Below are 20,877 nucleotides of genomic sequence, written 5' to 3'. Positions count from 1 at the left end.
GAGCCTGTTGCAGATGCTGAGGAAATCATCACATCTGGTAACCTTACTGAGTCTTGTCCTGTTCAATCCACCTGCAGGAGATAAGGCTATTCTTCATATTATTAAGAACATTGAGGAAATCTTCAAAAGGGAATGTCTCAAGAAGGCAGCATCCATCATTCAGGATCCATCTGGAATATGCCGTCTTCTCATTACTACCACCAGGGAGAAGATGCAGGAGCCTGAACACCCACACTCGATGGACTTGTAAACTGGGGACCTCTTCATCGAGCACCTCCGCTCCATCCACCAAAAGCAGAACTTCCCGGTGACCAAACATTCTAATTCTTATTCCGTTCCTGTTCCAACATATCCATCCACGGCTGCTTCTGTGCCATGATTGGGCCACCCTCAGGATGGAGCAGCAACACCTCGTATTCTGTCTGTGCAGCCACCAACAAGACGGCATGAATATCGATTTCTCCTTTCAGTAAAAAAAAATTCCCTCACTCTCCCCTCTTCTTCTATTCCCCACTCTGGCCTCTTACCTTTTCTCACCTACATATCACCTCCCCCGGTGCCCCTCCTCCTTCCCTTTCTCCCATGAATTCAAAAATGCAAACACGAGAAAACCTGCAGACGCTGGAAATTCAAGCAACACACACAAAATGCTGGTGGAACGCAGCAGGCCAGGCAGCATCTATAGGAAGAAGTACAGTCGAAGTTTCTGGTGAAGACCCTTCGTCAGGGCTAACGGAAAAAAGAGCTAGTAAGAGAATTGAAAGTGGGAGGGGGAGGGGGAGACCTGAAATGTTAGGAGAAGAGAGGAGGGGGAGGGATGAAGCCAAGAGCTGGGAAGCTGATTGACAAAAGGGATACAAGGCTGGAGAAGGGAGAGTATCTTGGGATGGAAGAAAGAAAGGGGGAGGGGAGCACCAGAGGAAGATGGAGAGCAGACAAGGAGTTATTGTGAGAGGGAAAGAGAGAAAAAAAATTAGGGATGGGGTAAGAAGGGGAGGAGGGGCATTAACGGAAGTTAGAGAAATCAATGTTCATGCCATCAGGTTGGAGCCTTGAAATGATCGAAGTTGTGAAGATCCCTTCATGGTGTAGTGGTTAGCGTAACACTGTTACAGCTCAGGGCATTCAGAGTTCAAGCCCAGCATCCACAGTACGCAAGTTTCTACATTTCTTCCCGGGCGCGCGTGGGTTTCCTCCGAGTGTACTGCTTTCTTCCCACGATCCAAAGAGTCCATTAGTAGGATAACTGGTCCCATGATTAGGCCAGGCAGATCAAGGGCCGGAAGGGCCTGTTTTGTGTTGCATCTCTAAATAAATAAAGGCCCCTACATTGTGGATTAGGTTAAAAGGTCAGCATAACATCATGGGCTGAACTGTTCTGGACTGTACTGTACAGAGCAATGGTGGAACTGCACTACACTGGGCGAGCCTTTGGGTTGGGTGCCGGCAGTGTGAGGTAAGAGGAAATTGGAGAGGAAAATGAACTTCTACAGCAACCTCATCCTGATTAGAGGTCAAAGGCATCACCATCAGATTTTCACTATCGCCACCCTGGCCCCTGCAAATAATCAAGCTTCTATCAACATTTGTATCTGCTGCATGCAAAACTAACCCTGTTGTTCAGAAGGTCTCCTTTATTGGAAATGTGCAGGCAATGAAAATACTTTGAAGCCACTCAGCAGCATCAAATGTCCTTGCAATTATAATCAGACCTAGAACGCACAGCTGTTGAAAGCTGCTGAGTTATACAACAGTAACATTCGAAGCACTAATACATACCATTAGTATTTGCTCTCCTATGTCCATCTGTAATTTATCATTTTCCCTTGCTCTGCTTGATGAAAATGGCCGTATTGCAACAAACAATTGGCCAATTATTTATGTAAACTATACTGAACGTTTATTAACGCCTGTGTCGGAAGGAAGTTGATGTTTGTCTTGATACAACAGTTTGCACAGTCTTTTTGAAGCCTGTGAAGCAACTTCCCCAAAAGTAATTAGTCTTGGTTCTCTCGGCAGAAGTTTTTAACCATAAAATCAAGTAAACATTAGTAAAACAAGCAGTTTGTAACTTACTCTCTTTGTTCATTTTTTTTAGATCCAGCCACCCATGGAAAGGACAAGCAGGTGACAGCCATCCCTATTTGCCATTGTTAAGCTGTATTCTTCAATTGTACCCCAACAATGTTGTCAGGTGGACTTCCAGGAGTTAGAGTCAAAAATGATGAAGAAATGGTGATATATCGTCCTTCCAAGTCAAAATTGTCTGCAACTTGGAGGGGAATCTGCAAGTGGTGGTGTTCTACAGCCCTCCCCTCTTTGGATAGAAAAATTCAAAGCTGCATTCAAAGTAACCAAGGTGAGTATTTGCACACCATCTGGGACAGTGCACATTCTGCAGCAAGGAGTGCACCATTTGTGCAGAGAGTAATGTTTCAGGTGTTGCATTTGTAAACCTTAAAAAGTACGCCTCCCAAACCTACCTCCTAACACCATCAGCTGAGGATCACAAAGTGCTGGAGGAACTCAGCAGGTCAGGCGGTATATGTGGAGAGGGAAAAAACAGTATATGTTCCGGTCCAAGACACTTCATCAGGGCTGGAGAGGAAGGGAAGGATTTCAAGCTGGTAGGTGACAGGTGAAACCACACAAGGTGGGTGGGTGAGGGAAGGGGGAGTGAATGAAGTGATGGGTGGAAGAGGAAAAGCGCTGAAGGAGGAATCTGATGGGAGAGGACAGTGGACAATGGGAGGAAGGAAAGGAGGAGTGGCACCAGATGTAGGTGATGGGCAGGTGAAGAGAAAAGAAGGGTAAAAGGGTTGCTAGAAATGAGAATGGAAAAAGAGAGAAGAGGAAAAGGGAGAAATCAACGGAGGTTAGATAAATCAATGGTCATGCCAAGGTGACCCAGGTATGCTGAGTTTCTCCAGCACCTTACGTATTCCTCAAGTATTCCAGCATCTGCAGAATCTCTTGTATTTACCATCACCTGAGGTTCTCTTTCAAATTACACACCTTCTTCACTTGAAAGAATTTCACAATTGCAATATTAGTCCTAGCTAGAGATTCCAGAACTCCCAACTCAACAATACTACTAAGTCTTTTCATCTTCTCAAGAGCATGTAGGGATCAGCAGTAACTGAATAAATGTTAAAACTTGCTGGTTAGGAGGAAAACAACACACACACACACACACACACACACACACACACACACACACACACACACAAAATGCTGGAAGAACTCAGCAGGTCAGGCAGCATCTATGGAGTGGAATAAATAGTCAATACTTTCGAGTTAAGACCCTTCATCAATTAAAAGGAAATGTGTCTTTTCCGTGTTATTATTAACCAATAGATTTTTGGTTCATTCAGTAAAGGTACACATGTGCACCAAAGAATTTAATTCCTCAGCTAAGTTAGCACAGCCTGCAGAATCTGATTTATTAACTTGTTTAACCAAAAGGTGCATCCAATTATTAGAGGTAGAGATATGGTGAACACATGTTGTCTTTTTCGCAGGAAAGAACAACTAAAAACTAGAGGGCATAGGTTGACGGTGAGAGGTGAAAGATTTAAAGGTTGAAGGTGAGAGGTGAAAGATTTAAAACAGGCCTGATGGGCAACTTTTTCCACAAAGAGAATGATGCACATATGGAAGCAGCTGCCAGAGAAAGTGGTTGAGGCAAGTATATTAATATTAGTTAAAAGACATTTGGGTAAGGTTGTGAATAGGAGAGGTTTTGGCCAAACATGGGCAAATGGTCGGCATGGACGGGTTAGGCTGAAGGATCTGTTTATGTGCTATGAATCAAACAAAAAATAAACAGCAGATACTGGAAATCCAAAAACAGAACAGACATGAATATTGATTCAACTACATCTCACATTTATTTCCCAGAAAACTATCCTCAGAATTGCCACACACATAAAAGTTGCTGGTGAACACAGCAGGCCAGGCAGCATCTCTAGGAAGAGGTACAACTGTACCTCTTCCTAAAGATGCTGCCTGGCCTGCTGCATTCACCAGCAACTTTTATGTGTGTTGCTTGAAATTCCAGCATCTGCAGATTTCCTTGTGTTTGCGTATCCTCAGAATTGCCTCAGTTGATAAAGGGAATGGTCAATGACTCAAATCCCATACACCTACCATTCTATGCCCAGACTCCAACAATGCCTTAATTTAAAATACATGTCCTGGTTTTCAAATCCCTTCATAACTTGACTATTCACCATCTCTATAATCTCCTCCAGCTCTACACTCTTGAAAATTGTTTCACTCCTCCAGTCCAGTCTCTTACGTATTCCCCATTTTCAACATTTGTAGTTAATGCTTGCAAAGGTGCAGCTCATTTTGTCTAAAATTCCCTCCCTGCAAAGGAAAAAAGAATTCCCCTCCTTTAAGACACTCCATGGTGCATAACTCTTTGTCCTAATATCTCCTTCTGTAGTACTGTGTTAAACTTTTATTTATAATGCCAGAGTAAGGAAGCTTTCATAAAATGAAAGTGATTAATAAGTAATTGTAGAATTTGGAGATCTCAAGCAGATAGGGCAACTTCCATCTAGAGGGAGAAACAGTTAAAATTTCAGGTCAATGACCTTCCATCAGAACGGAAGCTTCCATTTATTTATTTAAAGATACAGCCCTTCAAGTCATTTGAGCTGCAATGCACAGCAACACCCAATTTAACCCAAGCCTAAACTTGGGATAATTTACAATAAGCAATTAATCTACTAACCGATAAATCTCTGGACTATGGGAGGAAACTGGAGAACCCAGAGAAAACCCACGCATTCCATGGGGAGGATGAACAGATTGCATTGGAATTGAACCCCAAACGCCGAAGCCATGAGCTGTAATAGCGTCGCGCTAACTGCTACATTACCATGGCGCCTGGTAAAATAAGAAAACAAGCTGGTTTTAAGATGTGGGAGGGGAGGATAGCAGGTGTATGAAGAGCAGAACGGGGAATGTTGTAGGGTGGTACTGTCAGTGCACAAATGTGACCTTGAGTTTCCAATTACTTTTATTCAGTTAGTTCTTTATTTAATGAATCAGCCCGGAGTAGGTCCTTCTGGTCCTGCAAGCCACACCGCCCCAGAAATCCCCAGCAAATTCAATTGATCCTAACCTAATCACGGGACAACTTACAATGACCAATTAGCCTACCAAATACGTCTCTGGATTGTGGGAGGAAACTGGAGCACCCAGGGAAAACTCACGCATTCCACGGGGTGGATGTCCAGGCTCTTTACAGACGGCGTCAGAATTGAACTATGAACTCCAGTACGCACTGAGCTCTAATAGTAGCATGCTAACCATGGCGCAATAGCAGCGGACCAATCAATTTGAAAAGAGAGAGACAGAGCTTCACACAGGTTGGGGAGAAAAGATTTAAAGAGGAGCGTTTCGTGGGGCTCGGCGCATCAGCAGCAGACCTACTGATTCAAAGAGAGAGTGAGCCTCGCGCAGGTCAGGGAGAAGTGCGCTGACGCAGTGGCTCGTCATTGTGCAAGGATGCTGAGGAAGGTCTGAAATAGAGAGTCCAGCGGAGCGGTCGTCAGAGTGGTGCAGGTCAGAATAGTAGGGCTTTGGCTCATTGGGGCTTCGGCGAGGATGGGCCTAGGTGAGGTAGGTTACTGTTTTTTTTTCTAACAAGAATAGTGGGTAATGACTGTGAGGCCAGTGTTCTGTTCTGGGTATCAGATGTGGGATGTCCAGAAGACTTCCAGCCTCCCCGATGGCCACATCTACTCCAGGTGCATCGAGCCGCAGCTCCTTAGAGACCGAGTTAGGGAATTGGAGCTGCCGCTCGGTGACCCTTGGCTTGTTAGGGAGAAGGTGATAGACAGGAATATAGGCATGTAGTCACCCCAGGGTCACAGGAGACAGATAAGTGGGTGACCATCAGGAGAGGGTGGGGAGGGCATCAGATAAGGGTTATCCCACTTAACGATAAGTACTCCATTTTGAGTGCTATTGGGTTGGGGGAGACCTACCTGGGGGAAGAAAGATTGGCTGTGCCTCTGGCACTAAGTCTGACCCTGTGGCTAAGAAGGATAGGGAACGGAAGAGAATGGCAGTGGTAAGAGGGGACTGTATAGTTAGGGGGACAGATAGGTGATTCTGTGGATATGAAAAAGAAACAAGGATGGAAGTTTGCCTCCCGGGTGCAAGGGTCCGTGATGTTTCTGAGCGGGACCACAATATTCTGAAATGGAAGGGTGAACAGCCAGAGGTCGTGGTACACACTGGTAACAACGACATAGGTAGAAAAAGGGTGAAGGTCCCGAAAGCAGAATACAGGGAGTTAGGAAGAAAGCTGAGAATCAGGACCTCAAAGGTTGTAATCTTGGGATTGCTGCCTGTGCCGGAAGACAGTGAGTATAGGAATAGTATGAGGTGGAGGATAAATGCGTAGTGAGGGATTGGAGCAGAGGACAGGGATTCAGATTTCTGGATCATTGGGACCTCTTTTGGGGCAGGTGTGACCTGTACAAAAAGGACGAGTTGCACTTGAATCCAAGGGGGACCAATATCCTGGCCGGGAAGTTTTCTATTGCTACTGGGGAGGGTTTAAACTAGATTTGCAGGGGGTGGGAACTGAAGTGAAGAGGCAGAGGATGGGGAGGTTGGAGCACAAGTAGAGACAGCTTGTAGGGAGTTTGTGAGGAAGGATAGGCAGATGTTAGAGCAAAGATGCACTCAGCCTGATGGTTTGAGATTGTGTCTATTTTAATGCAAGGAGTATCATAAACAAGGCAGATGAACTTCAAGGTGTGGATCAGTACACGGAACAATGACGTTGTGGCCATTACGGAGACTTGGATGTCTCAGGAGAAGAAATGGCTGCTCAGTGTGTAGGCTTTAGATGTTTCAAAAAGAACAGAGAGGGAGGCAAAAGAGGTGGGGCATGGCATTGCTAATTAGGGACAGTGTCACAGCTGCTGAAAAAGAGAAGTCATGGAGGGATAGTCTACTGAGTCAGTGTGGGTGGAAGTCAGAAACAGGAAGGGGGCAATAACTCTAATGGGTATTTTTTTTTCAGACCCCCCCCAATAGTAACAGGGTTATCGAGGAGCAGATAGGGAGGCCAATTCTGGAACGGTGCAATAATAATAGGGTTGTTATGATGGGAGATTTTAACTTTCCTAATATTAATTGGCATCTCCTTAGCACAAGGGGTTTAGATGGGATGGAGTTTGTTAGGTGATTTCAAGAAGGTTTCCTTACGCAATATGTAGATAAGACTAGACAAGAGGAGAGGCTGTATTTGATCTGGTATTGGGAAATGAACCTGGTCAGTGTCAGGTCTCTCAGTAGGACAGCATTTTGGACGTAGTCATCACAACTCTATCTCCTTTACCATAGCGCTGGAGAGGGATAGGAGCAGACAATTTGGGACAACATTTATTGGGGTAAGGGGAAATGCAATGCTATTAGGTAGGAACTTGGGAGTATAAATTGGGAGAAGATGTCCTCTGGGAAATGCACGACAGAAATGTGACAAACGTACAGGGAACATTTGCATGGAGTTCTGCGTAGGTATGTTCCATTGAGACAGGGAAAGGATGGTAGGGTTAAAGAACCATGGTGTACAAAGGATGTAGAAAATCTAGTTAAGAAGAAGAGAAAAGCCTACGAAAGGTTCAAGAAACTAGGTACTATTAGAAAATTACAAGGTTGCTAGAAAGGAGCTTAAAAATGGAATTAGGAGAGCCAGAAGAGGACATGAGGAGGCCTTGGTGAGCAGGATTAAGGAAAACCCCAAGGCATTCTGCAAGTATGTTAAAAGCAAGAGGATGAGCCATGTGAGAATAGGACCAATCAAATGTGATAAAGGAAATATATACATGGAGTCGGAGGTGGTAGCGGTGGTACTTCATAATTACTTTGCTTCAGTATTTGCCAGGGAAAAAGACCTTGGCATTGTGGGGATGACATACAGCAGACTGAAATGTTTGAGCATATATACATTAAGAAAGAGGATGTGCTGCAGCTTTCGAAAAGCACTGTTAGGTAAGTCACTGGGACCGGATGAGATATACCCCAGGCTATTTTGGGAAGCGAAGGAGGAGATTGCTGAGCCTCTTTGCATCATCAATAGGGACAGAAGTACTGGAGCATTGAAGGGTTACAAATGTTGGTCCTCTATTCAAGAAAGGGAGTAGAGATAACCCAGAAAATTATAGACCATTGAGTCTTACTTCAGTGGTAGGCAGTTTGTTGGAGAAGATCCTGAGGGGCAGGATTTATGAGCATTTGGAGAGACATAATCCGATTAGGGATAGTCAGCATGGATTTGTCAAGGGCAGGTCATGCCTTCTGAACCTGATTGAATTCTTTGAGGATGTAACAAAACACATCGATGAAGACAGAGCAGTAGATGTAGTGCATATGGATTTCAGTAAGGCATTTGATAAGGTTCCCCATGTGAGGCTCACTCAGAAAGAAATGAGGCATGGGATTCAAGGAGACCTTGCTTTGTGGCTCCAGATTTGGCTTGCCCACAGAAGGCAAAGAGTGGTTGTGGATGGTTCATATTCTGCATGAAGGTCGATGACCAGTGGTGTTTTGCAGCGATCTGTTCTGGGACCCCTCATCTTTGTGACTTTTATAAATAACCTGGATGAAGAAGTAGAAGGGTGGGTTAGTAAGTTTGCTGATGACACAAAGGTTGGGGGTGTTTTGGATAGTCTGGAGGGTTGTCAAAGGTTACAGCGGGACAACAATAGGATGCAGAACTGGCCTGAGAAGTGGCAGATGGAGTTCAACCCAGATAAGTGTGAAGTGGTTCATTTTGGTAGGTCAAATTTGAAGACAGAATATGATATTAATGGTAAGATTCCTGGCAGCGTGGAGGACCAGCGAGATCTTGGGGTCCATGCCCATAGGACACTCAAAACTACTGCACAGGTTGACAGTGTTGTTAAGAAGGTGTATGGTGTGTTGGCCTTCATCAACCATGGGATTGAATTCAAGAACCATGAGGTAATGTTACAGCTATAGGACCTTGGTCAGACCCCACTTGGAGTATTGTGTTCAGCTCTGATCACCTCACTACAGGAAGGATGTGGATACTGTGGAGAGAGTGCAGAGGAGATTTACAAGGATGTTGCCTGGATTGGAGAGCGTGCCTTATGAGAAAAGGTTGAGTGAACTCGGCCTTTTCCCCTTGGAGCGACGGAGGATGAGAGGTGACCTGATAGAGGTGTATAAGATGATGAGGAGCACTGATTGTGTGGCTAGCCAGAGGCTTTTTCTCAGGGCTGAAATGACTAACACGAGGGGGCATCGTTTTAAGGTGCTTGGAAATAAGTACCGAGGGGATGCCAGGGTTAAGTTTTTCCACACAGAGAGTGGGTGACTACATGGAATGCACTGCCAGCGGCGGTGGTGGAAGCAGATACAATAGGGTCTTAAGAGCCTCTCAGATAGGTACATGGAGCTTAAAAAAATAGAGGGCTATGTGCTAAGGAAATTCTGGGCAGTTTCCAGAGTAGGTTACATGGTTGGCACAATATCGTGGGCCAAAGGGCCTGTAATGTGCTGTAGATTTCTATGTTCTACTTTAACCACCTCGCTACCACGGTGCCCCGGCTTAACTTTTCATTGCACTCCCACTCTTACCTCTCTAGTTTTGGTCTCCGTACAGTTCCAATGAAGCTCAGTATAAACTGATAGAACTGTGCCTCATCTTCCATCTAAACATGACTCAAGGCTGATAATCTGAGATAATTAGTCTTTCCTGTTTGTGTCCAAAGTGTCACGTTGTGATACTTTGCATGCTCTTGCTATGACCCCACGGGCTTCCTCCCCCCACCTCAATGACATGCTGGTAAGCTAATTGACCTTACAGGGAAACAGATGAGGAAATAGGACTTGATTTTTCACTCTCTGAAGATGCTGCTGCCTAATCTGCTGTGTATTTACACCAGGCTTCTTCCATTTCAATTGTCCAGTAGTTGCTCTGTTCTGCATCTCCCACTGCCAAGAATTGAACTCTTACCCTAAGTAGCATCAATTGCATCTGTTCCCTGTACAATCTTAGGTCTGCAGCTAGTGATAGACATTCCTCCTGTACTCCCGACCCTTTCCCTTCTTTTCTCACTTTTCCAGTTCTGATAAGACATGATCACCCTATCCAGGGTAAGTGCAATTATGAAGAAAGCACACAGCAGCACCTCTACTTCCTTAGGAGCTTGCAAAGATTCAGCATGACATCATTCCATAGATGTGTGGTGGAGAGTATATAGACTGCCTGCATCACAGCCTGGTATGGAAACACCAACGCCCTTGAATGGAAGTCCTACAAAAAGTAGTGGATACAGCCCTGTCCATCACGGGTAAAGCTGTCCCCACCACTGAACACATCTGCATGAAGCACTGTTGCAGGAAATCAGCATCATCAGGGACCCCACACCCAGGTTATGCTCTCTTCTCGCTGCTGCCAACAGGAAGAAAAGTACAGGAGCCTCAGAACTCACACCACCAGCTTTAGAAACAGTTATTACCCCTCAACCATCAGGCTGTTGAACCAAAGGGGATAACTTCACTAACCCCATCACTGAACTGTTCCCCTGACCTATGGACTCACTTTGAAACTCTCTTCATCTCATGTTCTCAATATTTATTTATTATTATTTCTTTCTTTTTGTATTTGCACAGTTTGATATATTGTTCACACCAGTTGAACACCCAGGTTAATTAGTCTTTCACTCATTCTATTATGGTTATTATTCTATCATAAATTTATTGCGTATGCCTGCAAGAAAATAAATCTCAGGATTGTATATGACGACATATTATTTTGATTATAAACTTACATAGAATTTTGAACATCAACACCATTTCTCCTTTCCTATATAAATGTACATTGCTCCATATTTTTAGAGCTAATTCAATGTAGTTAATAATTTCACCATGAGGGTGTGTTCTGCGAACCTGATCTCATTATAGGTAGATGAGGGGTCTAGCAAAGGTAGCACTGGGGTGACACGGTGACTCTTTGTAGGCAGCTAATAAAATTATTAACAATTCCACTAAATATAATATTTTAGGACTATGATCACTGCAATCCGCAGCCTATAATTTCCCTTTGGGAGTTGAGTTTGACCTGTCATTTTTTTGGTACCCTGAAGGATTCAGCAAACTGGACTCTCGAGAATGTAGATACAGCCACAGTGGCCTTTGCTGGAGCGGATTGGGGACGAACTGAAACTTGGGGCCGGATTGAAGAGGCGGGGCCCAGGCCCGAGAGGGAATAACTGATTTAAACACTGAGCTAGATTAAAATGATTAAGGTGTCGAGACTGAGGACGAAGGATGAACCGGTGTTCAGTTTACGATTCCATAAGGCTTTATTTGCCTCAGTGCTGAACTGAATCTGCAGCTGTGGCCTGCAGCCATCAGTATTCGCCTCAGCACTGAACCTGGCTCCATAGCTGTGGAATCACTTTCAGGGTCTCTGTCGCTGATGTTCTGTGGACTGATCGCTTTTTTTTTAAATTGTTTGCACAAGTTGTTCTTCCTTTTTCACACATTGGATGTTTAACAGTATTGTGGCGTGTTTTTTTTGTGTGATTCTATTGTGTTTCTTTGTGGCTGTCTGCAAGAAGATAACTTGCAAAGCTGTATATGGTATACATACTTTGACATTATGTACTTCGAACTTTCAAGTCTGTGAAGGGAGATTCAGAGAAGGAAGTCTTGATTATTTAAAAAAGTAATAAAATAAAAGGTTTTATCCCCAATTTTAAAATGGGATGGGTTAGTGGGTGTAATGTCCTATATGCCTGACACAACCCCTCCCCTGCTCCCTACCTCATTGCCGTAAGATCCAAGAGTCACAACTCCCTGAACTTGCTGATATTCCCCACTGCCTTAATCCAATGACAAAATTCCAATTCTCTTCATATGTACAGTACTGTTCTTATTAATGGAAGCAAACATGCATCAGGTATGATTAAAACTGATCTTTACTTTGATCTGCTGTGATCTTCTCACTATGGACAAAATCCAGAGCTCTTTAATTTTGTCCTTGGACATCGTTTTATTACAGAACACAGGACAAGAGTAAGGCCATCTAGAATTTATATTGTGCAGCTGGACTCTTAGGCAGAGGCACTGTCATGGTGGCACTAAATTGGGACTCCTTCATGTTCATCTGCAAAAACAGCTTATTTTCTACCTTTGATCTCTCTCCTTTTCCCTTTCAGGGTGGATGGGGTCCTGTTGAAGACCCTGATCTGGAGTAATACTCAGACTTTGGTCCTTTGTGGTGGTGGGACTCACTCCCTGGGGCTCATGACCAGCTGCTTTTCGATATCCTCAGGTAGCAGCCTAGAAGACAAGTGTGCCTTCAGGGTTCTGAGATTTCTCTGCCCTGTGGACGGGCTGATTCTAAGCTGGTGCCACCAACTGCAGCATCGCGGGAGAGAACAGAACATCGGGAATAGCTATTGGAGGCTGTGTGCTCGGCAAGTCGCACTCTCTCTCTCGTCAGTGGGTGAGAGATTGTTGTCGATTTTCCAGTCATAGAGAAAAAAGCGCCGTGACAGAGTTTTAACACCGTAAAGCAGAGAGTTGTTTTGTTAGTCCCCTCTCACGGTGAAAGGGGACATCTCTTTTTCCCTTTATTAGGGGAGGGACAGGGAGAGAGGGAGAGAAGGAGGGACAGGGAGAGAGGGAGAGAGGGTGTTGTGCAATGTTGAATTGTCATGTGAACAAATTTTAAGTTGTACTGCAGATCATGGTCTTTATTGGAGGTTTTACTAATGCAGGCTTTGTGGGTAGAGGGTGCTGATGTTTTTTTGCAGGTGGGTGGGGGTGGGGGAGGGTTGTTGCTTTGCTGTTGCTTGTGGGGGGGAGTGGGGAGGGGCTTTGGGGTACTAACGTTTTTACTGTCATTCATTCCTTGGAGTACTCTTCTATTTTCATGGACGTCTGTGAACAAAAAATTTCAGGATGTATGTTGTATATATTTCTCTGACATTCCATGGAACTATTGAACTCTTGGAGTAGGTAAAAATTCCAAACATTCTTGTGTTTCCAATGTGAAGGACCTTTGTAAAATCCTTGGGTGTGTTCCAAGAGTTCTCCAGGTCACAGGGGGTTAACTGAAATTCCCTGTTGCTAAACATTGACTGACAGTACATGACTCCACCTTAAGCCTGATTTATACTTCAGCGTTAACTCGACGCCGTAACCTACGCAAGTGACTTACGCGCGTTGTGAGCATTTATACTTGTGTGTTGGTGTGTCTGCATCGCTCTGCAATTCACGTACGTCACACATGCGTGCACACCTGCCCGTGCAAGGCTTCATGGTCATGGTAGTCCTTCTCAGGGTAAACAAGAAGCGAGCGTCTTTTTTCATAAAAGCGAAATGCGTCCTCCATAATTTCGGAGGTCTGTAAAGCTTTATGGAAAGCATTGCAGCCAGAGTTCCTTCCCTGCCCTTCAGTCGGCCAATGGGAAGCTGTTGCAGCGTAGGAGGAAATGCAATGCCACCAAGCAGACCAATCACAGTTGTTGCATTCTGCGTTGCCGCGACACGCAGTTACATTTTGGGAGAGGTGCGCATCAGGCTCTGGCGTAGGGAACCACGTCAGCTCTGCGTAGGGTTTGCAGCAACGCAGTACTTACGGCGTCGCATTGAGGCAGAAGTATAAATCAGGCTTTACCCTTTATACAGTATTGGAGACAGTACTGAGCCAAAGGGCCAAATACACATAGCCAAGGATGGAAACAGCAAACTTGATTAGAAAAATGAGCACAAAACAGGGATTTACTTTGCAGCCATTTAATAAGATATTGGCTAATTGGATAGTGAGCCCAACTTCAAATTCCAATCTACCTCACCTGTAAGCTCTCACTCTGGTGCCTGTCAGTAACCTATTGATCGCTGCCTTAAAAATATTCAAAAACTCTGCTTCCACAGACTTTAATGAAAGAGCTCCAAAGGCTCAATACCCATTAGGACAAAGAAATTGACTCATCTCTGTCTTAAATGTAAAAGATTTCTGTCTTTTTTTTAAGTGAGCCCTAGTTTTAGATTATCCGACAATAGGAAATATGCTCTCCACATCCATCCTGCCAGGAGCCCACAAGACGTTATATGTTCTAATCAGTTAAAGGTCAAGTTCAGTTTATTGTCATTCAACCTGTATACTGCCAAACGAAACAACATTCCTCTGGACACAGTACGTATAACACACATAATACGTAAAGTAATATTACCACAAATAAAGTAACAAGTAATAAGGTGCCTATATGATAAAAGTTAAAAAGTTAGCAGGATAATTTTACTGGTGTTTCATACGTGATGAGACCTGGGTGGTGGCGGAGAGTTCCATCGTCTTACAGCCTGGACGAAGAAGCTGCTTCCCACCCTAACAGTTCTTGTCCAAATGCTACAGTACCCCCTACTTAATGGTAGAGAGTCAAAGAGATTGTTGGAAGAAATGGAAGGATTATTGACAATGATAAGAATCCTGTGTACACAGCACTCCTGATAAACATCTCTAATGGGTGGAAGAGAGAGCCCAATGATTCTCTCAGCAATACTCACATTCCTTTGTAGAGACTTGCAATCAGGTGCCTTCTAATTTCCGTATCAGACAGTGATGCAGCCAATCAGAGCACACTCGATGGCGCTACTGTTGGGGCCGGGGTGGGAGGCTCATTCACCTCAACCTCTTCAAGAAGTAGGGATCTTGCTGTGCTTTCCTGATCAAAGGGGTGGTATTAAGGGACCAGGTGACCGAGTCTCCTTTCACTTTCCTGAACTCCAACACGTACAAACTTAGTTTGTTCCACTTTTCTTGACAAAGCGTTGAGACCTCCCTGAAATGAGTTTTTGCAGGGTGGGATGTCTGCTATGATTCTACCCTTTTGCACCCCAGAACTTTATAATGTCTCACCTTTCTACTGTTCCCCTGGCAAAATGGGCAATTCCACATGTTACACATTATTGTTTATTTACCAGATGATTGCCTACTTAACAAAGACATGTACTTTTGTAGATTTTTTTTTTGTCTTATTCTGGTTTAATTATCTCTGTTACATCAGCAAATTTAGCAGCCACATTAGTGCTGCCTTCATCCAAGTCATTTATAGAATAGTTAAAACAACTGAGGCCCAGGCACCACTCGGTGCATGCAAACACCACATGGAGAGCATCGGAGATCAGGACTGTACCTGGGATACTGCACGCAAGAGGCACAAGGGGCTGAACCACTTTGCTGCGCAATTGGTTAACCTAGCTGGCTACCTCTACTGGGACACCTGCCAGGTTCACTCAGATATATACAAGTCCTAGGAGCCAGACTCCTAGCAGAGGCAATTCACTTACAGAGGCATATGCTCAGTGTCTGCAGATGGTATTGAACGCAAGATGAATACAGTATATGGAAAGAATGCTCTATTTATCTGCTTGGGGTCCTCTGTCTAGACCTATACCGATTTTCATTATTTTAAATAACTGGACCATTTCTCTCCTCAGCCTTCCCTCCAGATTAGAACCAAATCGAAAGGTCCAGTTAAAGTGGACGTGGAGTCTAAGAACAACAGCACACAGCTTCAGAATAGAAATACAGCCCTTTAGAAAAGATATGAGGAGGAACTGTGGAATTCATTGTCACAGACGGCTGTAGAGGCCAAGTCAATGCATATATTTAAGGTGGAGGTTGGTAGGTTCTTGATTAGTAAGAGCGCCAAAGGTTTCGGAAGAAGGCAGGAGAATGGGAGTGAGAGGGATAATAAACCAGCCGTGATGGAATGGTGAAACAGACTTGATGGGCCGAATGGCCTAATTCTGCTCCCATGTCTTATGATAAGACTGTATCTTGGGCTGCACTGGAACAAAATAGCTCATGTGTAGTTGACCCGTATTTTCACAGTAATACCAGCCCTGCTCCATTGTCTACAATTACTTTTGAAAGCAGGAAATGGCAGTATCACAGCAAATGATTTAATATCTACAAACATTTGTATGAACATGATAAATACCAGAGACATTTCAGTAAAGCTGAAGTAGTAACAATGTTGATTTGGGAAAATTCATCAATGTGTGTGTTGATAACATCAGGGGGGTCCATTAAAACAGAATAATTGATATTTAAGCAGATTGAAAATGATATTTAGTGATACAGGAAGAGATCATCATCCTCGCCTTCAATATTTGACAAAGGCTTTAAAAAAAAAACCTTGAGGAACAAAATAGAATTCCACGATTGATTATAAAGGAGCTGAACAATTTGACAGAGGTACAAGAGACAAGTGCAACCAACAAGTTGAAAGTTACAATGAAGTTTCTTGTAAAAGTTGTGTATAATTTGTATTCCTTGCAAGTCTTGTGAATCTGATGCTATATGACTGTCACACCAAAAAGACAAAGACAGCAGAGACTCTCTTAATGGGGAGATTGTTAAAATGACAGTCAGGCAAAGTGCAAAAAATAGAGTGCACAATAGGGAAACATAAATTAGGATTTGCTTCCAATTCCTACAAAGGGAAATGTCTTCCAATCACACCCGTGCATACATATATTTGTGCACTTGGGAATAAACTCAACTTTGACTTTGAGGTGTTGCCAAGCAACTACTTGAAAAACCTGACCTGCTGGCTGTGTCTTCCTGCCCTGCATATTTCAGAACTGCTACAACTTTCCATCTGGGTTCTCACTCTCCAGTGGCTCCCATTCGCTCACTGACTAGCTAAACGTCCTTACAGCACATCCCCCATAATCATCCCAGATTTATCCCATCGACGTTCACTTTCTCCCACTCTCCGTAGCTGAATGGGCTCCATTTGACGATTCCTAATTCTGAACATTTGCTCTGTTTCTCTTCCCAAAGCTGTGGCCTGACATGCTAAGTACTTCCAGCGTTTCCTGCTTTTACTTCAGAACTTTATAGGCTACCCTGATACCATTAGTACTTATGACTGAAATTTCCAGTCCCACATGATTGCTGCTGCAACTTTCCTGAGCTGTCCATCATTCATAGGAAAAAGAGCAAAATCAGATTTATTGTCATTGACATAGGTCGTAAAATTTGTTGTTTTGTGGCAGCAGTGCAAGGCAAAATGATTAAGTTGCGCAAAATAAATAAATAGTACAACAGAGGAATAGCGGGGCAGTATTCGTGGGTTTGTGGCCCATTCAGAAACAGGTGGATGAGAAGAAACTGTTCCCAAGGTAGTGTGTGTGTGGGGTCTTTAGGGTCCTGTATCTCCTCCCCATTTGTAGAAAGAAGGTATGTAAAAATTTAATGGATGAAAAAAATGTAGAGAAGGAAAAGATATGGAGGGAGGGGGGAGTGGAGAGAGTTCAAGAAGGATTCACCACAGTGGATTTTTATAGATAAAGGTGATTTTTACCAGGCTAATATATTCTGTGCATTCCATGTCTTCCTGCATAGTGCTGATCCAATTGATATTGAATGGTTGTTAAGTAAGTGCAAAGGAAGATGGAGAACCTGGAATCTGGAACAAGACACAACACACTGGAGGAGCTCAATAGGTCAGACAGCATCTATGAAGGGAACCAGACAATCGAAGTTTCAGGAAAGGTTTCAGCCCTCCATCAACGCTGCCTGACCCACTAAGTTTCTCCAGTGTGTTGTGCATTACTCCAAATACAAAAGAAAGGTTGGTACACAGGTGTATTTTGTGAAATCCTAGAGCCTCGCTGGGGCTGCATGCCATCAGTTTAAAAGTCTTGAGCTAACTTAATGTCTTGAGATTCCTATTTTACATTGCAATGTATGTGCATGTGCTATTTCAAAGATCTCTAAGTTGTACAGATGTTTAGCTTCATTGAGAGATGACCCAGCATATATCATCTACTGAGTATCTATTATTTGGTCTCAACTTGCCATGTCCCTCAAAGTGTTTTTATCTTCTCTTGTTCTTCTTTCTACAGGCAGTTTCTGCCAGGGTGCCTCCTTCTGCAACGTGCAGTGAACAGTCTTCTTCAGAGATCTTGCCTGGAAAACTACCCTTCAAGCTACCATCTTCCCTTCCTCGACATCCACTCTGCCATCTATTGAACTGTAATTGGAGGATGTTTCCCTTCTGACAACGGGAAACAGATCTTGTATTATATTCCCATTTGTATACTGTATCCTTCCTGGTTTGCCTGACTGTATGTTTTAAGAGCATCCAACTATAGTCTCTACTCTATTTGTTTTAATGCCTTGGCAAAGCTCTTTCCTTCACCCTCCTAAATACGGCCACTTGCATTTAAATTAACTACTTGCTTTAAACTAAGCAGCAGCTCTTTAGAGCTTCATGGTCCTTAACCAGCAGGTTTCTTTATCCTACATGGTCTGTATTCGAACATTTGATGAAGATTATGCAAATCATTTAATCTGACACAATCTAACAAGGTTTAATAGCCATTCTAACAGTGTGGGAGTGCAGAATGTGCCGGAGTTATTGGCAAATTATCATCATTAACAAGTTTCCAGACATTATTTCTCACTCCACATTATGACCTTTAGTGGTTAACCTTTTCACGTCAGCAACCCAGTTTCGTTGACCACATCATATGGCAGCATAACAGAAGAAACAAGGAGTCCTCAGTAGTATTTTGTTCTTTTCCCTACTCTTATTTAAATTTTAGATTACGTGCTCCAAAGTGTAGGAAATGAACCTGGAACGCTCTGGCAGAATAACACTCCTGAATAAGAGAAACCAGCAAAGCAAGTCAGAACTTCCCAGGAAATGGCAGTAATTCTATGCTGAACTGCAGGCAATGGTTACGTTTCAAAATACCTAAGTGCTTTGTGATATCTTAAAATACAAGACCTCCTTTTCTGTTGGCTAAAAAGTATTGTTGTGGTCCTGCGGCTCTTAAATTGCCTTGTGCCAGTAATTGAGGTTCTGCTGCATGTTTGCTGACACACCAAGTCGACGGTGGAAAGAAAGGCTGAAGAGTTAGAAAAAGCTTATTCAAAGTTTTCTTTACATTTATCTTTGAAGTAAATTCACATGTCTCATTTTATTTTGATATGTTGCCCCAACCCATTGTTGCCCTGATCCCTAGAGACCTGGACCAATGCAGCATGACATCCAAGTCTCAACTCACTAGAGTGGTCTGCGAATTCCACAGTCTCCTTTTACAAATTGCAGCGTGTCTAACCAATTGAATAATTAACAGTAGAACGACATTCAAAAAAATCAATCTCCCCTACCCATATCAAACAAATCAATGCGCAAGCACCACTAAACAAACATATTGATTGCAATGGTTAGTAAACGTTTTCATGCTGCTGGTTTTTAAAAACTTTTCAGTAAAAACTAAGCTGTCATAAATTGGGAGGCAGGTAATTCAATTGTCACAGTGTAGTTTTAACAATACAGGTGCTGAGAAAGTAAAAAGCAGCCCTGGAAATTTTTTTTAAAATCCACTTTGGCAGTCAATTTGTGGCTAATGCTCTGTACATATTACTTGTGTGGACACTGCTTGCTTGCTTCAGCTTTCGCAATAATATCTGAGGTTGTGGCAAGGCCATTACAAGTGTAACTGGTTGCTGCACTCCAGTTTGCTTCATGGCTACTTTGCTTCTTGGATAGTGTGCAAATTAGCCTTTTTTTTCTTCTCTGAAAGAATGCTTTACAACATTTTCATCTGATAGTAATAGGGACACATTAGGAATTCTGAACAGATTATATGAACTGCAAAATACCCCAAAACTTTGCACGGTAACAGTGGTTGGATGGCAATACGGAAGTACACCCAGTCTATGAATTATACTTTGACCTTCAGTGCTTAGTAGCATTCTGACAGTAAGGATTGCACAAAATCAATTTCAGCTTTGCTTCACTGCAGACAATAAAGACATCTAAAAAAATCCTGGTTGGGGTTGGGCCAACTGCAAGATTTCTTTTGAAATCTATGATTATTTTTCAGGTTCAAACACCAGTAAGTTAAACTCTCCACATCTTTAAATGATCAAGACATTCACAGATACACAGCTTAGATTCTAACAGCATTACTGATGCAACAAATGGATCAGGGTATCAGTGTTCAGGGCATTCTTTGTTCATCGCACAGGTAGCTTGACTGGCATCCCTCAAGTTCTAATGCTGGGAAACATCTGCAAGTCAGAAAGGAACATAAGCACTGTGTGGGAGAGGATCACAGAAGCAGCTGTGACAGAAGAGCGGGCAGGCACGGGAGGAGCGGCTACCAGCTGACGTCACTGACTCAGAGAATGAGTGAGTAACCCTGCTCAGCGCTCCCAGTTCAGGTTGGCTTAAGCTAGCCCCAACTGTGCAGCTTGTGGTTATTGGGGAGAGACGGCATCTAGAAATGCTTCACACCACTCCCAGCCAACTGAAGATGACTGCAGCCGGCGCATCCAACCGCACCTGCTTGGGGAGGACCTGCGTTCTCAATGGAACAGAATTAGATCAACAAACACCAGGATTTAAGTCATCCAATCAGAAACTAACAGACTTTAAATTTGGAACAAACTATCTGCTATGTAATGGTACTGTGAGTTAATATAGATCCAAGAGAATTAGAAAGCCAAGCACTTTTGATTTCTTTGTGGAGTCTTCATTTATATACATGACTATGTCAACATCAGCAGAGCTTTTCCTAAACTATACAAATTTAAATCGCAACAGTTACACTTCCTAACACAGTGTCAGTCAATAAAGTTACATTTAATGGTGCTGAAGTAGTGGATGTTATAAAAGGTGGTACCAAAAACATCTAATGGATATCAAGGTACTTCAGTTGCTCCTGCTGTCATTTGGAGAACATGAATGCCAAAGTGTGCACAGAGGATTCAACAAACTGCAATCTGATCTGCTTTTATTTTTGTGATGCTGATTGAAGTGAAAAACAAAGCATTTGCCA

General features: G+C 43.3%; 1 protein-coding gene and 1 long non-coding RNA gene across 2 annotated transcripts in view; one reads left to right on the top strand and one right to left on the bottom strand.

Moving 5' to 3' along the window:
- The window catches only part of plcg2 (phospholipase C, gamma 2), a 216,569-nt gene that overhangs the window by 126,812 nt on the left and 68,880 nt on the right, over positions 1 to 20,877 (bottom strand). The gene's annotated exons all lie outside the window — the stretch shown is intronic.
- Positions 1,958 to 20,684, top strand: LOC140210677 (uncharacterized). Its single transcript, XR_011889270.1, has 3 exons — positions 1,958 to 1,993; positions 2,099 to 2,359; positions 17,929 to 20,684. It is a non-coding gene; the product is annotated as an uncharacterized lncRNA (long non-coding RNA).

The sequence above is a fragment of the Mobula birostris genome, chromosome 15 (genome assembly GCF_030028105.1).
Source record: "Mobula birostris isolate sMobBir1 chromosome 15, sMobBir1.hap1, whole genome shotgun sequence".
NCBI lineage: Eukaryota > Metazoa > Chordata > Chondrichthyes > Myliobatiformes > Myliobatidae > Mobula > Mobula birostris.
This window is presented reverse-complemented; position numbering and strand designations above follow the sequence as displayed.